This window comes from Orcinus orca, chromosome 19 (genome assembly GCF_937001465.1).
Source record: "Orcinus orca chromosome 19, mOrcOrc1.1, whole genome shotgun sequence".
NCBI classification, from domain to species: Eukaryota; Metazoa; Chordata; class Mammalia; order Artiodactyla; family Delphinidae; genus Orcinus; species Orcinus orca.
The window spans coordinates 47,387,065-47,406,189 of NC_064577.1; the positions used below are offsets into that span (position 1 = coordinate 47,387,065).

The following is a 19,125-nucleotide window of genomic DNA, read 5'->3' on the forward strand; positions in this document are numbered from 1 at the left end:
GGACCCTGGACGTGGCTCCATGTGGAGCCTGAAGGTAGCAGAATTCTGGCTTCTCTCCAGTTACAAACTCCCCGTGTGACCAGGACCCAGAGTCATCCTCTCTGCCCCCCAGCTTCTACATGGGCAAATGACCTCTAAGGTTGCTCTAGGGACCATTCCAGCTGGGTCTCTGATGTCACTTCTAAGGTTCTTCCCAGCCCTGCCTTCTCTGCTGCCACCCCTGACTCCACACTGTGGGGGGGCTTGAGTAGGGAGTTTCACTTCTCCCTCTTTCTCTCACTGCTGGGTAATTTCATAATGACACACCTCCTCCAGGGCCAGTCTGGGGCACTTCAGGTAGATGGAGGCAAATACAACTGTCCCTTGATGTCTGTTTCCTCATTCACAAAATGGTAGCACATGCTTCATTTTCAATCGGCAATGTTACCCTGAAAGAAACTTTGAATGGCAACTCCATCATTCAATATCTCAAGCAGAAACTTGCATAACTGACTCCTTTTTCACAAATTACAAAATGAATAGCCTTGCCTCTCCTCCTGTGCTCCTGCCCTCTCTTCCATCCAGAAACACAGGGGCTCTTTCAAGGGCATTTACCCCTTTAGAGAGGGGGAAAAAGATGGGTATTAATATGAACTTTCTTTCTCTCCCTGATTCACCCTCATGTCATTGCTGGCTGAACATTTCCCATACGACCAGGCACATTTGAATAATTAATATTCAATAAGCTGAATGGTTGACCTTCAGCAGCTGAGTGACTCCTAAAAATGAGAGTGTTGTAGGAGAAGGCAGCATCTCATGGAGGAGTCTAGAACGGCACCTGAGTCCATGTCCCTTGTTACAGTCACAGAACGTGGATTAGGTCAGAAACTCCCATGACTGCGGCGCGTCACCCAAGTCTCTTCAGAGAGCTTCTTGGGTAGGAGCTGGGCTCAGGTGAAGAGGCAGTGATAAATGAACCATACCTTGGAAGTGGCCATGTGACTGAGATAAAAATGATCTGCTCTGCAGATCATGAAAAGATGAGACCCAGCAGGGCTGAAATTCAAACACCAGGGGAGTTCCATTCTTTCATTCATTCATTCAAAAAACACTTTTTGGGAACCAATAAGTGCCAGGCATTGTTCTAGATTCTGGGATTATGGCAGTGAATGAACCAGACCTTGCTGCCCCCCACCCCCAAAATAGAAGCCCTGCCTTCCTGGGGCTTATAGCTAGTTGAGGAAACAGACAAAAAACAGAATTAAGTTGTTCAATACGTAGGTTGTCAGGTGATGATTAATGCTTTGAAGAAGAAGAGAAAAGGCAAGGGAATAGGGCTCAAGAATATCAAGCAGGGGGTGGGCTACAGTTTTAATAAAGGTGGGCAGGAAAAACCTCATGGAGAAGATGACAAATTAGTAGAGACTTGAGGGAGATATCTGGGGAGAAGTGCCCCAGGGCAGGGAAACAGCAAGTGCAAAGGCCCTGAGGCAGGAATGTGTCTGGTGGGTTCCAGGAACATCAAGGAGGCCCTATGGCTGGAGTCAAGTACCTCACAGCAGGCCTTTGCTCTGAGTGAGATGGGACACCACCAGGATATTTACAAGCAGAGAGGAACATGATCTGACTTTAGATTTAACAAAATCCCTCTGGCTGTTCTGTAGAGAATAGACTCTAGGGAGCAAGGGCGGAAGCAGAGGGACAAGATTAGGCAATAGGAAAGATGCCTGGGGTGACTGAGAGGATGTTGATGGAGATGCCAAGAAGTGGTCAGATTCTGGGTTTATTTTGAAGGAAGATCCAGCAGGGTTTGCTGAAGGGTTAGATACAGGTATAAGCGAAAGGGATGCCTCCTTGTTTGGAGGCACAAGGAGGTAGAAAGATGGGTTTGTCATTTACAGAATTGGGAGAGACTGCAGGAAAAGCAGGTTTGAGGAAGGAAATAGGAAGCTGTGTATAAACAGTAGGAAGGGGGAGATACATGTGGCATGCCTGCCCCACCTGAAGGGGGTGGTTCAAAAAATCTTACAAAAGCAAGTCAGCCAGAGAATGCTGCACAAGCAATGTTGCGAGGTGGGGAAAGTTCTGGTTTTCTGAGTCAGAACACCTGGTTTCGAGTCCCGTATTTGCCACTCTCTAGCCGAGGGATTTGGGGCATGTTACTTAAGCTCTCTATGCTTGAATCTACTTATCTTCAAAATTTGCAGAGATATGTATACACATGCGCACGCGTGTGTGTGTGTGTGCGCGCACACACACACACACACACACACACATATATATATGTAAAATGCAAAATATTACACCTAATGCTAGAGGTACAGGGCTAGGAGACCAGACTCTGGAACCACAAAGAACTGGATGTGAAGCCTCTTACTATAAATAAGAGGTTGGGCTAGTTTCTCAACCTCTTAAAAGCCTTGGTTTCCTCGTGTGTAAAGTGGAGATGACACAGCCTACCTTACAAGATTGTCATGAGGATTCTTGAGATAAAAATGTTAAAGCATCTAGCAAAGAGCTTGGTACACAGTAGGTGCTCAATAAATTATGGCCATTATTACACATAAATGTAACTGTTATTATAGGTCTACTTATTTATATGTTGGCCTTCTGAGTGTGTGGTCACCTGTACAAAAATTCAGGGTGGCCAGACAATATTATTTCAGGGAAACAGACAATATTATTTCAACATGCATTGTAATATATTAATAACTAATTTATTATGTGCCTGTGGCCACCCTGTGTATACTCTCTGAGATTGTGAGCTTCCAGGAAACTGCTGGGAGCTGAGAAATAATAAAAGAGGTTAAACATCCAGTCAAAACTTCTTGAGACAAAGGATCTTATCTTATTTTTCTTTGTATCCGCCACTGCCGGACTGGTCCAATGACTACACCGAAGAGGTACTTTATAGAGAGGTAGGATCAAAGCAAGGGATCTTAGAGCTCATTTTGCTCAATCATCTCCTTTTAAAATTAAGAAAATCAGAACCCAGAGAGGGCCAGTGACTTGCCAAAGTGGCCCAGCAAGTGAGTAGCAGATCGAGGGCTGGTGTTCAGTGTTCCTGACTGTGAGGTCAATGGCTTTCCACTGTACCTCTCATAAATGTGGAATGATCAAATCCAGCGCTGGCTAAATCAGGGGCATCTCACGACGTGAACCCACATAAGTCTCTTCAGTGGGCTCATTCAGTCTGACAAAGATTCAGAGGGTTTCCTCGTAGGGACAATAGGACGGAGCAGGGGTTCTGGAATGGTCCTCTGAGCCTCCTGGATTTCTCTGGGGCCGGCAGTATTTGCACTGGCCTAGACATTTTCCACCAAACCTCCCCGCAAATATTTGAAGGCCTTGATACAATGCCACACAAATAACCGTATCTAAAGCTCTCCCGTGTAAACAGCCTCGAGTCCTTAGTCAGCAGTGACCAGAGGAAAAAAGCAAAACCAAAACTGAGATCCTTGAAGTAGTTTTTAAAAGGTAAACCTCAAAGACCACCTAAAAGGTGACACATCTTTGTTGTGGTTAAAGTCACAAATGTTATTTACACTATTCATTGAAAACTGGGAGAGGAGTGTGTGTGTGTATGTTTTCCGTGATACAGAAGAAATTCCCTGTGGTAGCAAATGCTGTTTTAAAAAGCAACTTTTAAACTTCAAAAAAACATCTGCCTCTCATTCTATCCCAGGCATTGCATGTACCACATGTTAATAACCCCTATCTGATAGGGATAGGGGAAAGACTTTAGAATTAGATTAAATGGAAAAAAACATGTTCTGTTCTGGACTTATGAGATGGTTCCTGTAACAAGTTTCCCATCTTTGGCAGAGGGAAGAAAAGTACTGTTCCCTCACACATTAGCAAATCTGGCAATAGCAGTAAAGAAGCTTTGGACAGGGAGATGGGGAGAAAGTCACATGAAATCTCAGTAATAGTAGTTAAAGTTTAGACCAAAGAAGCCACGGTGGTAACCACATGTTAGAAGTCCCAGGACCATTGCCTAGCCTGACTACCTACCAGTTACCATCTGTCACTCCCTGACCTTCAAATAGTCTTCCTACAATCATCCTTACTTCTGCTCTACCTTCAAACGTTGTAAATTGAGAATCCTAGTTCATCTACTTTGTTTATCTCAGCTGATCATGGATTCGTCAGATCAACTACTCAATTGTCATCAGAAGCCGGGGACAAAATAACCATAATGTAGTATTATTGACAATAAGAGCAACCAACATTTACTGAAGGCTCAGTCTGTGACAACACTGTGCATTCTCTAATCTTCACCAAAACTATGAATTTACACTATGTTATCTCCATTTTTACCCACGTAGAACCTAGGTCCTAACTAGTACATTATTCTAATTTAAATACATGAAGACTCTTTATAAATGATTGGTAGCATTTCCAGATTATACAAGTCTTAAAAGATTGTATGATCTTAGTTAGTAACTTGCATGTTTCTTCCCATCACTGATACTTGATTGGGAGTAATTCATAAGCCATAACTAGGATCATACTATAAAAATGTTTGAAACCTTTTCCTCATTTAATATATTGAAATCTCTTTAAATAAATAAAGATTTCAAAGTGTCAACAGCGGCTGCGATTAAGGAAAATTGCACTTTCTCATTTTGCTTTAATTTTTTACAATGACTATATATTACTGAGAACAAAAAACAAGAAAGTTACTTTCATTTTTAAAAAATAAAAAAAGATTTTGGTACTGCACAGGCCTGTGTGGCAGGACATTGACACAAATCCATTGTCACAAAAAGTCAGATATAATCATTTGCATCTGCTTAGCACTTTATGGTTTGAAAAGCACTTTTGCATACTATATCCCTTTAATCCTCACAGTAATCCTATATGATATGAAATATGATGCCCACTTTCTGGGCAAGGAAACTGAGGCTTGCCAAGTTTATAGTATGTATGACTCAAGGTTATATGTTCCTATAAGGTAGAACTTGAACTTGGGCATCTCGACTCCAAGTGTTTCACGTAATCCACTACCCCAAGTATCTTCCTAAAATTACCAATCCACGGGCTCCGGGTCCTAAATATTTTCTGAATTCTGCTCTGTCACCTCTTCTTAAAGTTTACATTTTGAGTTTTCACTCCAGGGATCTACTATTTTGAAAAGGATATCTGTATTGTAACAGCTGCTCTCAATTGCTAGAAAGACAAAGATAACTTGTTCCTAGCTAGACCCTCTGCAGAAAGATGAAACACGTGTTGCAAGTATGCGCATGCCACCTCCTAGAAGGTCCTCCCTCCCCTCCCTGGCTGCAGACTTCCCTGAACCCTGATTGATCGCAGAGCCCAGGTCAAGGAAGAAACTTCCAGAGAACAACAACCACACTCAGCCCTCACTGTATGTTTCCCACGTGCCAAGCTTCTGCCACTTTCCTTTTTATTAAGTCCCAACAATAATAGTGTACCCATTTTCAGATGCGGAAACTGAGATCTAGAGAGGTTAAGTCACTAGCCCCTGGTGTCAGTCGGTAAGGGATGGAATGGAAATTCAGACCCAGCAATCTGTCCCACTGCCGTGGGCTTCCAACGGAAAAGAAGGAACCAGGGATCCTGTTTTGTTTTTTTAAAGTACAACACACACACACACACACACACACACACACACACACACCTGTGTGGGCATACAGGAAGGAAACAGATAAACTGAATAGCAAATGCTTAGAGAAAGAGGCAGTTGGGGATTGGGAAGCAGGTAGTAAATAGGTGAGAAAGGAGACTCTTTACTTTATCCAGTTTTGATCATTTTAATTTTTTGTAAAGTTTGTTAGGTTTTTTAAAATTGTGGTAAAACAAACATAAAATTTACCATCTTAATCATTCTTAAGTGTACACTTCAGTGGTATTAAGTGCATTCACAGTGTGGTGCAACCATCACCACTATCTTTCTCTAGAACTTTTCTCCTCTGGCAAAACCGAAACTCTGCACCCATTAAACAATAGCTCCCCATTCCCCACTCCCCCTGCCCGTCAACCATCACTCTACTTTCTCTTATATAAATTTGATTGTTCTCAGTATCTCACGTAAGTGGAATCGCGCAGTATTTGTCCTTTTGTGACTGACTTTTTTCACTTAGCATAATGTCCTCAAGGTTCATCCATGTTGTAGCATTTGCTGGAGTTTCCTTCCTTTCTTAAAGCTGAAAAATATTCCACTGTCTGTAGAGATCACATTTTGCTTATCCATCTGTGGACACTTGAGTTGCTGTGGACACTTGGGTTGTGGACACTTGGGTTGCTTCCACACCTGAGCTATTGTGAATAGTGCTGCTGTGAACATTTGTGTGCAAATATCCCTGCTTTCAGTTCTTTGGGGTATGTACCAAAAAGTGGAATTGCTGGATCATATGGTGATGTTTATTAGTTTTGTAACTTAGAACACAAAAGCTTTTTTAAGTGAATACTCCCATAGATTAGAAAAATGTTTAATAATGAGACATGGGAGACAATGGTGAAAATGACATGCTTCAGGGTCAGTGGGGTTGTCGTGGGCACCAGGAACACCTGTCGGGCGGTGCCACTCCTGAGGGCACGGTCAGTTTGGCAGCCTAATCCTCCATCCCAGCCCGTGCCCGGCACCATACCTGTCTTCTTGTAGGTGGTCAGTATAGATGCTCTAAATCCCATTGCCCTCGAGAGATGACTTCACCAGAGCATCTGGGCAAGTGGCAGATCTCGAAGGAAACAAAAGGACTGCTTGGAAAAGGTGCCCCCGTGACAGTGGAGGACAGGACTTTGCCACCTGCTTCCTCACTGTGTGACCTTGGGCGCTTACCTTCTTGAGCCTCAGTCTCCTCAGTTTACCTGAAGACGTTACACACCTTGAATCATCACAGGATTATCATGAAAATTCACCATTCATTTATTCATCCGTTCAACAAATATCACATGCCTGCTGGCCCAGGGTTAGATCAAATTTGAAATAGGGACATTTCATTCAACAAACAATGCTTGAGTTTTCCTCTTGAATAATTTTGTATAGTATTTTTGTATTCTTTTGTTTTATATTCTCTAATTAGTTCTACATTGAAGCACCCTAGTCTCATTCCTTTTTTTTTTCCTAAATTTTTATTGTGGTAAAGCATACATAACTTAAAATTTACAATCTTAATCATTTTTTTAGTTGTTATAAAATATATGCCAGATTCCCTGTGTTGTACAATATTCTTATTATTAATTTATACCTAATAGTTTGTTCCTCAATCCCCTACCTATTTAGTGCCCCTCCCCCCTTCCCTCTCTCCACCGGTAACCACTAGTTTGTTCTCTGTATCAGTGAATCTGCTTCTTTTTTGTTACATTCACTAGTTTGTTGTTGTATGTTTTAGATCTGTTCCTTTGTTTTTAAAGCAAGTCTCTAAAAAGAAAAAAAAAAGTGCTCAGGTTTTTCTAAGAGCTGCAAACATGGCTTTCTTCCAACGTCTCTATAACCCAGAGGATTGTCTCCCATGACTTACAGGAGAGAACACGTGGGTCAGGAACTTCTGGGAAACTGTGGGTCCCTCTGCTCTCTGAAGAGCTTGCCGGCTTTTCTAATCCATAATGGTCACCTCCAGCTGCAAGGAGAGGTTAATGAGCTGTGCGGGACAGTGATGGGAAACGGTCAGCCTCTACATCACTCCTGACACCACTGCTAAGCGAGGGCCACGGAGGGGAACTAGCCATAGGGTGAGAGAGGTGGACCAGAAAACAATATCCACTTCATTAGCCGGTGACTCTGAATGCGTGGAAAGAGGCCAAGGTCCAGCCTACAGACTGTGACGGAACACTCTTACAACGCTGTGAGGTCTGGGCAAAGGCCGGCAGGGAGAATGCACACTGCCTCAGTTCAGGGGAATCTTGGGGACATTTCCCCTTACTCTTTGCCTCTCTCTCTCTCTGTCCCTTTCTCTCTTTCTCTCTCTCTCACCCTTTCTCCCTTCCTATCTTTCATCTCTTTTTCCTTCCTTCTTTCCTTCCCGTTATCTTTCTTCCTTTCCTTTTAAAATTTTATTAATCTTATCTCTTTTTCTCATTATTCCCCTTTTCTTTTCTTCCTTTTTTCCTTTCTCTCATCCTACACCTCCAATCAATTTCCTCTTTTTTCCAAATCTTAATTCCGGAGAGGCAGATTATCTGCTGACCTGTAGCCAGTTTCCTGCTTATCAAAAAATAAAATAAGATGGACTACTTTCATACATTAGAGCACAGGTCCCAAAGGGGAGTGTGCAAGGTGATATATTGTGGATACAGGATGAAAATAATGCATCTGACTTTTACATTTATGTTAACTCCATGGCCTTTTAATTTTCGTCTTTGGTTTATTTTTTTTTTATTTATTTTCATCTTTGGTTTATAATGAGCATGAAATATCGGTACAGTAGCACATGTGGTAAGTTAGTTACTTAATAGAAATAATGGTATTGAGGGGCTTAAACTTTTTTCCTTTTTAACTGAGAGGAGAAATTGGGGGAAACATTTACAGATTACAGTTTTATAGAAAAGACCCTTAAAATTTAATAATACCTGGTTCAGCGCATCCCTATGTACAGTCAGTGCCTTGACTACACACAGAGGGGGGCTTCCAGGCACACACACGGCCTGAGCTGTGAGGAGGGCTGAGGCTTGACATCCCAAGAAGTAGCTGTCACCAGACCACATGGAGTCTGAGTCTCAGCCCTATGTCACTGATTTGGAAAGTCTTCCCTGGGAAGACTCCTCACTTACAAGTGTCCCCCTACTCCCTTTCACCTTCCCCGCCCTATGATTTTTCTCCATGGTACACTGTCACCCGACATACGATATACTCCCTCGTTCATTGGTTTGGTTGTCTGTCCCCAGCCCTCGCTGCAGTGAAAGCTCTGTGAAGACAGGGCCTTCGTCTGTTTCGTTTGCTGCTGTATCTCCAGTATCGAGAATCGTGCCTGACACAGATAAGTACCCAATGAGCCAAGAAACCAAGGGATGAAAATGACTGAGTTAGGGGCTTCCCTGGTGGCGCAGTGGTTGAGAATCTGCCTGCCAATGCAGGGGACACGGGTTCGAGCCCTGGTCTGGGAAGATCCCACATGCCGCGGAGCAACTGGGCCCGTGAGCCACAACTACTGAGCCTGCGCGTCTGGAGCCTGTGCTCCACAACAAGAGAGGCCGCGACAGTGAGAGGCCTGTGCACCGCGATGAAGAGTGGCCCCCGCTTGCCGCAACTAGAGAAAGCCCTCGCACAGAAACGAAGACCCAACACAGCCCAAAATAAATTAATTAATTAAAAAGCAAAAAAAAGAATAATGTTAAAAAAAAATGACTGAGTTAGATCAAACATGGCTTAAGGGGATTCCTTGGAAATGGGGTCACTGGATCTTCTCTTTTTTCTTTTTTTGAAAAATGGCATTTTATTTTTTTTTTAATATTTATTTATTTATTTGGCTGCTTTCGGTCTTAGTTGCCACCCACAGGATCTTCGTTGCCGTGTGTGGGATGTTTAGTTGTGGCATGTGGGATCTAGTTCCCTGACCAGGGATCAAACCCAGGCCCCCTGCATTGGGAGCACAGAGTTTTATCCACTGGACCACCAGGGAAGTCCCTGGATCTTCTCTTTTTTATCCTTTGCCTTCCAAAGGCTAATTTCATAGCCACCGTGATGCTTAATTATGCTGAGTTAAAATAATCTCTGACTCCCTGGCCTGACTGAACTTCTTGAGGGTAGGAATTGTATCTTTAACATCTGTAAATCCCAAGCATGTCACGTATGGTAAATGCTTAATAGATGTTTGTTGAATGAATGAATAAGTGAGTGTCTTCTGGGCCTTGGACATGCAGAAAGGTGGAGGGAGCACTGAGCACATGGAGTTACTAAGCAAGCACTTACAGAGTGCCTGTGGCCTGCTGTGTACTGTTCTAAGCACCATTGAACAAAACAGAAAATGTGGAAAGTTTATTTCCTGTGCTGTAGAGATTTACAATCCACTTAGGGGAGAGAAAACATACAATCACATAATGATTTAGAATAGCTATAAGTGGATTCGTGCTTCCAACAGACACAAAAGAATAGGTTAAAATGTGATCAGGTAGGTTTGTAGGCCCTGCCAGCCGGTCCCGCCCGTGAGTATTGAGGACCTACTCTGTGCCGACGCTGCATTTGGTCCTGGAAACACAAAGATTAGTGAACATGCAGCCCTGCTTTGGAGGGGCTTCTGGTCTAGACAGATGGTGAGGTCATTTCAACAACACGGGCAAAGAGCTGGGGCAGAGATGAGCACAGAGGATGCTGGGAGCAGAAAGGAAGAACAAATAGCCTGGGTTTCTCAAGCTCGGCCCTACTGACACTTCGGACCAGATCTTCCTCTGTTCTCTGGGGAATGTCCTGTGCATTGTAGGACATTTAGCAGCATCCCTGGCCTCCACCCACTGGATGCTGTAACCACCCCCAGCCATGACGACACACAGTGTCTCCAGACGTTAGGAGCAACTACATAAGTTGTGAGGCCCAGTGTAAAATGAAAATGTGAGGCTCCCTTATTCAAAAACCAGGAAAAAAAAGTGTCATTAAAGATCTAAAATACAAAGATTTTTCATTTCTCTTGTGGTCTATCCTCCCTCTCTTGTTTTCTCTCCCTCTCTCTCTCTTCCTCTCCCTGTTTTAAAATTTTCTATTTAATGCTGCATTCCCTGGGGAATGGAGATACTAACAGGGTTAGTGTCTGGGGACCCCGCTCTGTGATTCAGTACACACATGGGCACCCAGCCCACCAGCTGCCAGTTTCCCCCCTGACCAGCCACTGGACCAATGCATTGTGCCCCAGCTGAGGGCATGGAAGTCAGGTCAGGCATCTCCCCTTCCCAGGGCTGCTGCTCCAACCCATGGCAGACAGACACTTCCAGCTTGGATCAGGGATGGCCACCGTCATGTCCCTGAGATGCCATGGGACTCCAGCACCCTATCCCAAGCTCCCTGTGCCCACACCAGACCCCTTAAGGGTGCAGAGGGCAGCAGTGATGGCTGGATGGGAGTTAGGGAGAAACAGGCCTGGCGGGGCCAGGAGCTGGAGCCCCAAACCCACCCCAGAAAGTCAAGGAGGCAGCGGGAGGCGGGGCCTCTTGAGCTGAGGGGCCAAGCCCCCACGCACGCTCCCTTTTCCCATCAGGCTGCAAAAATAAAATTACTAAGAATTCAAGATGGCAACTACAGAGCATTAAACTTCCAGCGCACCGTGAAGCTAGCCCCGCCATCACTGGCAAGTCTCCCCAAGGGGCCAAACCACCCTCAGCTGAGAACCTCTGAGCTCAACCTGGGGTTGAGTGGGGCCTTCCTAAGGGGAGTTGAACCCTCAGCTGATCCCAGAAGGTCACAGGGGAAAATAATTATTAGAAGGGACAGAAGTAATCAGGAAAGAGTCCTGTAGCTCATGAATTTTAAACCAAGTTTTCAGGGAAGTTTGTAGAATCTGGTTTGGCTGGAAGGCACCCTTCCAGGTGGAGGAAACGGCAGGTGAGAAGGTACAGAAGTGGAAATTAACAAGGTACTGGCAGGGTAAGGGGGTTGAGGATGGGGGTGTCTCAATCTTACTCTGATTATTTCTGAACTTTCCCTTTGCTCCACTGTGGCTTCTGGTAAGACGCTGGACTTCTTGGCCTCCTCCTGTGTGCTGTGCGGTGCCTGGCCCCTCCTGAGGCCCCGGGGGATGGATGCTTGGGTGGAGGCACCATTAGCATCTTTGAAGAGGCTCCTTCTATGGCAACCCTCCTCGGTGCCCTGGTTTCTATCCCCTCTGCTCCTGCCCCACTACAGACCATCACTCACCTGCCTGGAGAAGGGCAAAGGCTCCCTGAAGGGAATCCATCAGGGAACACACAGGGTAGCGTTCTCCCTAGGTGTGTCACTTTGGACGATAATAATCATCACAGCTAAGAATTATCGAGAGCTATTGACAGCTACTCCTTTTCTAAGCACTTTACATGTGTTGACTCATTTACTCTTTACAGCTTCCCCGTTGGGTCGATGTCATCTCTATCCCCATTTTAAAGATGGGAACACTGAGGCACGGGGAGGTTTAGGAATCTGCCCGTGGGCACACAGTTTGTGAGTTGTGAACTCAAAATCTGAATCCTGGCACTCTGGCTCCAGAGCCTCATATTTAATTACTTCACTCAATTAATTGTCTTATCTGTAAAATGGAGGTAATGAGAGTAACCTCAGATAATTGTGACGATTATACGGTACAATAGTGGAAATCATTTAGCACAGTGAGGTAGGCACTTAATAAATAGCAGTACTACTGTTGTTGTTATAAGCGTTCTAAAGAAGAAATTATCAATAAATAACGGCGCATACACACACACACACACACACACGCACCTTTGAAAACTTTCCAAGACTCCTCATTGCCTAAGGAGAGAAGTTCAGAGTCCCAGGCCTGGCATCCAATGTTTGCTCATGATCAGCCCTGAGCTAACTCCCAGCATCATCATGAGCAAGATCCCTCCATGGTCCAGACACCTCAGCTTGCCCTCTGCCCCCATCACCTCCTCACCTACTTTCATGCCTCCAAGCCTCTGCTCAATGCTTTTTTCTGCCTGAAATGTTCTCTGAGTTCTTGTTGTCAAAATTCTACTTACCCTTCAAGGCATCTGAGCCCCCATAGAACTTGGCTGGTTCCGCTGATATTATTAGCACATGCTTCTAATTATTTATTGTGCCAGGCGATTTACATATATTATCTTTCCTGCCAAATTCTACACTATTTTCCTTTTTACCACTGAAGAAACTGACATTCAGAGTGGGAACTTGCCCAAGGTCACATCTAGGAAGCAGCAGAGACGGGTTGCAAACCCAGATCGTCCTGACTCCAAGTCCCACACTGAGTCCCCTGTCACTTCCGCCTCTCGCCAGGTACAGAAAATGTTTGAAGCCAGACAGCACTAAATCTCAATGTAAATCTTGAGCTTTCTGAGCATAAATTAAGAAAACCAAAAGTAGAATAATAGTACTGTCTCATGGGGCTGTTATGAATAAATGAGACGCTTTATGTGAAGCAGCCAGCGCCGCGCTTATTGTAAAGGCTGCTCCCTCCTGTCTAGCAATAGAAGTGAGTGTGTATGTGTCTATCTCTCCCCCTCCAAAACCAGCTCCTTCAGAGCAGGAATTAAATCACATTCATCCCAGCAGTGCTAGACACCTACCACAGTGCCTAGCACCCCGTAGGTGCTCAGTAAATGTTTGCTGCTTTGTCTCAGCAGCCCTGCACGCTCTTCACCTCCAGGGCTGGGAGCAGGGTCTGTGTCTAGTCACCAGAGCATTAAAGAAGACCTTGGTCCTCCCTTACCTGAGGCCCAGGGGCCACTCTCACGCCCAAGTGCATGTCACAGACCGGCACTCCTGACCAGACAGCACTAAGCAGAGCAGGGGCGGGTCCACCATGAGAGGAGAGGAGATGCAGGTGGGGAGGCACAGGGTGACACCAAGTGGGCAATGGTTCCTAACTCGTGGAGTGGACCCAATTTCTTTCCTGGCATCTTTCCAGCTATCCATTGCTTGAGCATGACCTTGGGACTAGAATTGGGGTATATTATTTTGTTTAATTCTTAGATATTGTATCTGTTCCTGGGCTGTGCCTTGTACTAATCTTGTTATTGTACAAACACAATATTGTAGAGAGGACAGTGGAGTACAGCTTCAGAAGACTTGGGTCAGTAGAGGGTGGTTCTGGGGCTTCCCTGGTGGCGCAGTGGTTAAGAATCCGCCTGCCAATGCAGGGGAAACGGGTTCGACCCCTGGTCCGGGAAGATCCCACATGCCACAGAGCAACTCAGCCCGGGCGCCACAACTACTGAGCCTGCGCTCTAGAGCCCACGAGCCACAACTACTGAAGCCCACGTGCCGCAACTACTGAAGCCCACGCACCTAGAGACCGTGCTCCGCAACAAGAGAAGCCACCACAATGAGAAGCCTGCGCACCACAACGAAGAGTAGCCCCCGCTCACGGCAACTGGAGAAAGCCTGTGCGCAGCAACGAAGACCCAACGCAGCCAAAAATAAAATTAAATAAATAAATAAGTTTATTTTTTTATTTTTTGTGGTACGCAGGCCTCTCACTGTTGTGGCCTGTCCCGTTGCGGAGCACAGGCTCCGGACGCGCAGGCTCAGCGGCCATGGCTCACAGGCCCAGCCGCTCCACGGCATGTGGGATCTTCCCGGACCGGGGCACGAACCCGTGTCCCCTGCATCGGCAGGTGGACTCTCAACCACTGTGCCAACAGGGAAGCCCAATAAGTTTATTTTTTAAAAAAATAGAAGGTGGTTCTGGAATCTTCAGTGGGTCCTTTTTCCTTTCTGAATCTCAGTTTCCTCGTCTGTGAAATGTGAATACTAACGCCTGCCTTGCCTTCTTTGCAAGATTATTCTGAGGATCAAACGAGGAGGAAGCTCTTTGCACATCATAAAATGCTGTGCAAATGTTATAGCTTTTTACGTGGTTGGTATGTCCTCAGACAGGAAAGAAGACTTTGCTCTCTCTCTCTCTCTCTCTCTCTCTGTCTCTCTCTCTCTCTCTCTCTCTCTCTCTCTCACACACACACACACACACACACACACACACACAGAGACACATGCACACAATCACGAGATTTCTCTGCACTGAGACTGGGTGAGTTCACTGACACTGCACTGAGTTCAGGGTGCTTCTATATGCTCCCCCTTCTCTTTGGGTTTGGAAGATGCAAAAGAGCCAGAAGGAAGGCACTTAATATGGAATTAGGGGGTCTTCAGTTCAAGGCCAAGGTCCACTCCTTAACTGTTTGTGGGTCCTTGGGCCAATCCTTACGCTTTTAGAGCCTCTATTTCGTCATCATTAAAGCGGGGCTGACGCTGCCCAGCTCACAGGTTTGTGGGAGGTATACACGGGAGAGTATAGCAAAGACACCTCGCTAACACTTCTTTGAATGTTAATCCGAAAGCAGAGCCCAGGAAATCTTAGTAAAGAGTATGGCTTTTCTTTCTTTTCTGAACACTAGCCTGGCCCATATCGTTGATTCAATAAACACTTATGGAGCCCCTGGTGTATGCTGGGCCCCTGCCAATCTCACTTTTCATGTGTGTAGTAGTAGAAGGGCTAGATTATTGCTCCAGAGTGAAGGCTGTCTATGCCAGGTGTAGTATTTATTAGTTTAATATCATACTAGGTCTCTCATTTTTAATTTAATCTTTTACAAGCTCCTGGGAACACCCTATTTCTAAAACTGAACCGGCAGAAGGAGGTAGGTTGTTGAATCAAAATGAGAGAAATCTCCTCTACCCTTAGGAGTTTTCCTGGCAAAGATCATCTGATAGCAGCTTGTTTGGGAAATAAAAGCACAGAGCTGGAAGGGATTTCTAGAAAGGAAGTTGAGGGCTGGGGTGGTAGTGCTTGAGATCTTCCTGTATCCATTTGTCACAAGCTTGTAGCTATCCCTGAAGGGCTTCACAGGTAGTACACACCCAGTTGTGTTTGTGTGAACTTACACCAGAAGTCTTGCCTTTAGGAGGAGGGAAGGAAGGGAGGCGGCAGGGAGCCCGTGAGCCGTGTGCTATGATTGAGAAAGCACTTGATTTGAAACCAAGTCCAGCTTGTGCCAGCCCCCCTACAAGGTGTTTTGCTGTGTTATCTAATTTAATCCTTCCAATAACCCTAGGAGGTAGAAATTCCATTATTATCACCATTGACTCATGGTGATAATATAAAGACTCAAATTAAGTAACTTGCCCAAAGCCACACCCACAAACAACTGCTCTATTTGACTCCAAAGCCAGGATCTCCCCAGTGCCCTGTGCTAATATTAATATCTCTTGGGAAAGTCATTTCTCCTCCCTGAATCTGCTTCTTCATCCCAACGATGAAGTGAAGTGAGATGCCCCTCAGGTCTCTTTCAGATATATGGATCTCTACCTACACCGGTGCTTTATCCAAGGGTTGACAAACGGTGGCCCACAGGCCAAATCCAGCCACGCAGCTGTTTTTAAAAATGGTTTTATTGGCACACAGCCATACGAATCACTTACGTATTGTCTGTGAGAGCAGAGTTGAGTAGTTGTGACAAGAGTATAAGCCCACAAAGCCTAAAATACTATCTAGCCCTTCGTAAAAAAAGTTTGCCCACCCCTGGAATATGCTAGTCTATAAGTTTCAATGGTGATAAACTACACATGGAGAATGGGAAAGAATGTACAGGGCCACACATCAGCTGTAAACAGAGGGGGCAGTAAGGAGGTGGCTGCCAATGTTTACACTTTACACTTTGGAATTGCTTATTTACTTTTTACTAAGTTATCATTTACAGCAACATGCACAAATCCTAAATGTGTAGCCTGATGATGTATCCACCATTCTGATCAAGATATAGAACTTTTTCAGCACCCCAGAAAGCTCCCTCATTACCCATCCCTGTGAATACATCCCCCAATAACCTCAAATTTACCCTCTATCACCATGGATTAGTTTTTCCTGCTTTTTAACTTCATATAAATGGAATCACACAGTGTATACCCTTTTGTGTCTGGGAAAGGTATTTAAACTACAATTTCATTGCTGACAACTTGGAAAATTAAGAAGTATAAATAAGGACACAAAAATCACCCTTAGGGCTTCCCTGGTGGCGCAGTAGTTGAGAGTCCGCCTGCCGATGCAGGGGACACGGGTTCGTGCCCCGGTCCGGGAGGATCCCACATGCCGCGGAGCGGCTGGGCCCGTGAGCCATGGCCGCTGAGCCTGCGCGTCCGGAGCCTGTGCTCCGCAACGGGACAGGCCACAACAGTGAGAGGCCCGTGTACCACACACACAAAAAAAATCACCCTTAATGGCATCATGCAGGGATGATCACTTTTTCATTTATTCAACAAGGGTTTCACTGAGCATCTTTTATGGATCAGGCACCTCTCCGGGCATTGAGGAGTAAGGCATGAGATGGTCCCTGCCCTCTTGGAGCTTACTGTCTGTGGTGTCTTTTCTCACAGGCTAGTCAACAGTCCCATGTCTGGCACTACCCAGAGTTCTGGCCTGAGGTCATGGATCATCAGCCCAAAGGCCTGGCAATGGACACCCTGGTAATTCCGGAATTTCAAATCATAGCAAAGTTAGGGAACTTAAATGGTCATCCAGACCAACCGGCCATTTTTCAAAAGCAGAATCAGAAAAGGTGCCCAGCCGAGCCTTTGGAGGTGAAGGGTTATCCCGAAAAGAGTGTTGTATCCAGAGCTGGAAACTCAGGCTCTAACACCACAGCCTAAAACGTTCTCTAGGCTGCAACACTGCTCTCTAACAGTAAGGCTCCCAGCCTCCTTCCGACTAGGATAGGGCAGCATTCATGTTTTCCTCTAGAGACGATTTCATTTTGAGGCCTTCTAGAGACTCTCCCGAATCAATGTGAAAGCCTTGGAGAGTAGAGCAGCAGAGAACGGAGGGGACCAGGCTCTCCCTGCTATAAGCAAATCAGGGTAAGCCTGGAAAGTAGGGGGAAGATTGTGTGCACAAGAGCAGGAAAGAAATATCCTTTATGCCGTGAAGTTACAGGAGAGACTGAGTCCATGGCAATCACACTTGCCATTCTGTGAAACTTCCAAGATGGTGCCCAGAAAACCTTTATTCAGTAATGAGCCATCTGGATTTTAACTTATCTTGGATCAGGGACTACATTTCCCATAGAAAATCTTGGGATTTGAGCAGCGAATTCATTGTTTGAGTAGAAGAACCTAATGCGGTCTCTTCGAATTCAGTAACCCTTAAAAGAACAAGCTGGGAATAAAAGAGACCAAAGAGATCGGCCGCCTCTCTTCTTGGCGTGTTTTCATGATGTGCTGCCTCTTTCTAAACATGTGATATCCAGGAACCTGCAGCTACTAACTCATTTAATCTCCACAAAAACACAGTAGAGTATTATCATTATTTTCCACCTAAGGAAACTGAGGCTCAGAAAGATGATATAGTGTGCCCAAGTGGCACAGCTGGCTAAGCAGATTGGAGAACCCAAATTTAGGTCTGTTTGACTCCAACATCTGCTCTCTATTCTCTGCCGTGGAATCACAGCAGAATTCCCCCTTTTAACTTCCCATCTCCCAAAGCAGTGAACCTGGAGCCCTTTCTCTTTCATCCTAAAGCCCTGCTCAAGAGTCCTGAGCCCCGGTCTCAACCCTTCCATTAACTTATTACAGTAGCTCCAAGCCACCTCCTTCAAATGTCCTATGTCTTCTTTTCCCATTTCTTTAAAATGGGGCTACTATATCAGCCCGTCACTACTTTATCCTGCGTGAAGCATAAACAAGGGTTTTTCAGCTGTACTCTGGCTTCCTCTGTTTAGGGGAAGCTTAACCAAAGGGTTTATTGCGATAGCTCATTTGGTTAGCATTTGTGACCCACATCCTTAAAAAGAGAAGTGGGATACTTACACTTTTCTTTTTAAATTTCCATATGAAGGGGTAGATATTGGATCTGCTCACAGATCCATAGTTGCAGTTACTTGGTTGGTGAGCACCCACATTGCATCAGGTGGTGTATACAAGGTAGATCTGGACAGGAGGGTTACAGGAAGTTGCTGGATATGAATAGCCAGATTATCTGGACACGCATAGGAAGTTTCCCTGTACTCTGTGCAACTTCCTGTACATTCCCATAGTTGGCTTGGGGTAGGGGGAAGAATGGGTTTTCTGACACCTGAATTTTGAGAGGTAAGGAAGCTTGAGAGTCGGACGGGGCACACAGCAGTGGAACTACAAATCAAAGCTTTGTTGTTAAAAGGGAAGTGATGGCTGGTTTTTTAATGGGTTTTCCAGCTAAACACAGAAACTGATCTTCATTACACTTGACTGCTTCTATCCTGATAGTCAGTGAGAGACAGAGAAAAAGCGATTGTTCTCCAGGGACATTTACTCTGAACACTTCATTATCCCTGTTGAGGGGAGCTGGGTTGGCAGAAAGTGTTCTCCCATTGGGCTGAATTGTGAGGGGCAAGGATCTGCCGTATGTCACAACAGACTAGAAGACAATAAGGTGAAATGAAGAGCCCTCGTTTCTATGAACTTATTACCCCTTTCTCCGGGAAAGACACTGAGACGGTGTAAAGGTCCCCCAGAGCTCTGTGCATACAACCACCCCTTTCTCATGGGTGGCCCAGGCG

General features: G+C 45.2%; 1 protein-coding gene across 8 annotated transcripts in view; it reads left to right on the plus strand.

The window, feature by feature from the left end:
* Positions 1-19,125, plus strand: part of HNF1B (HNF1 homeobox B) — a 176,409-nt gene that overhangs the window by 62,958 nt on the left and 94,326 nt on the right. The gene's annotated exons all lie outside the window — the stretch shown is intronic.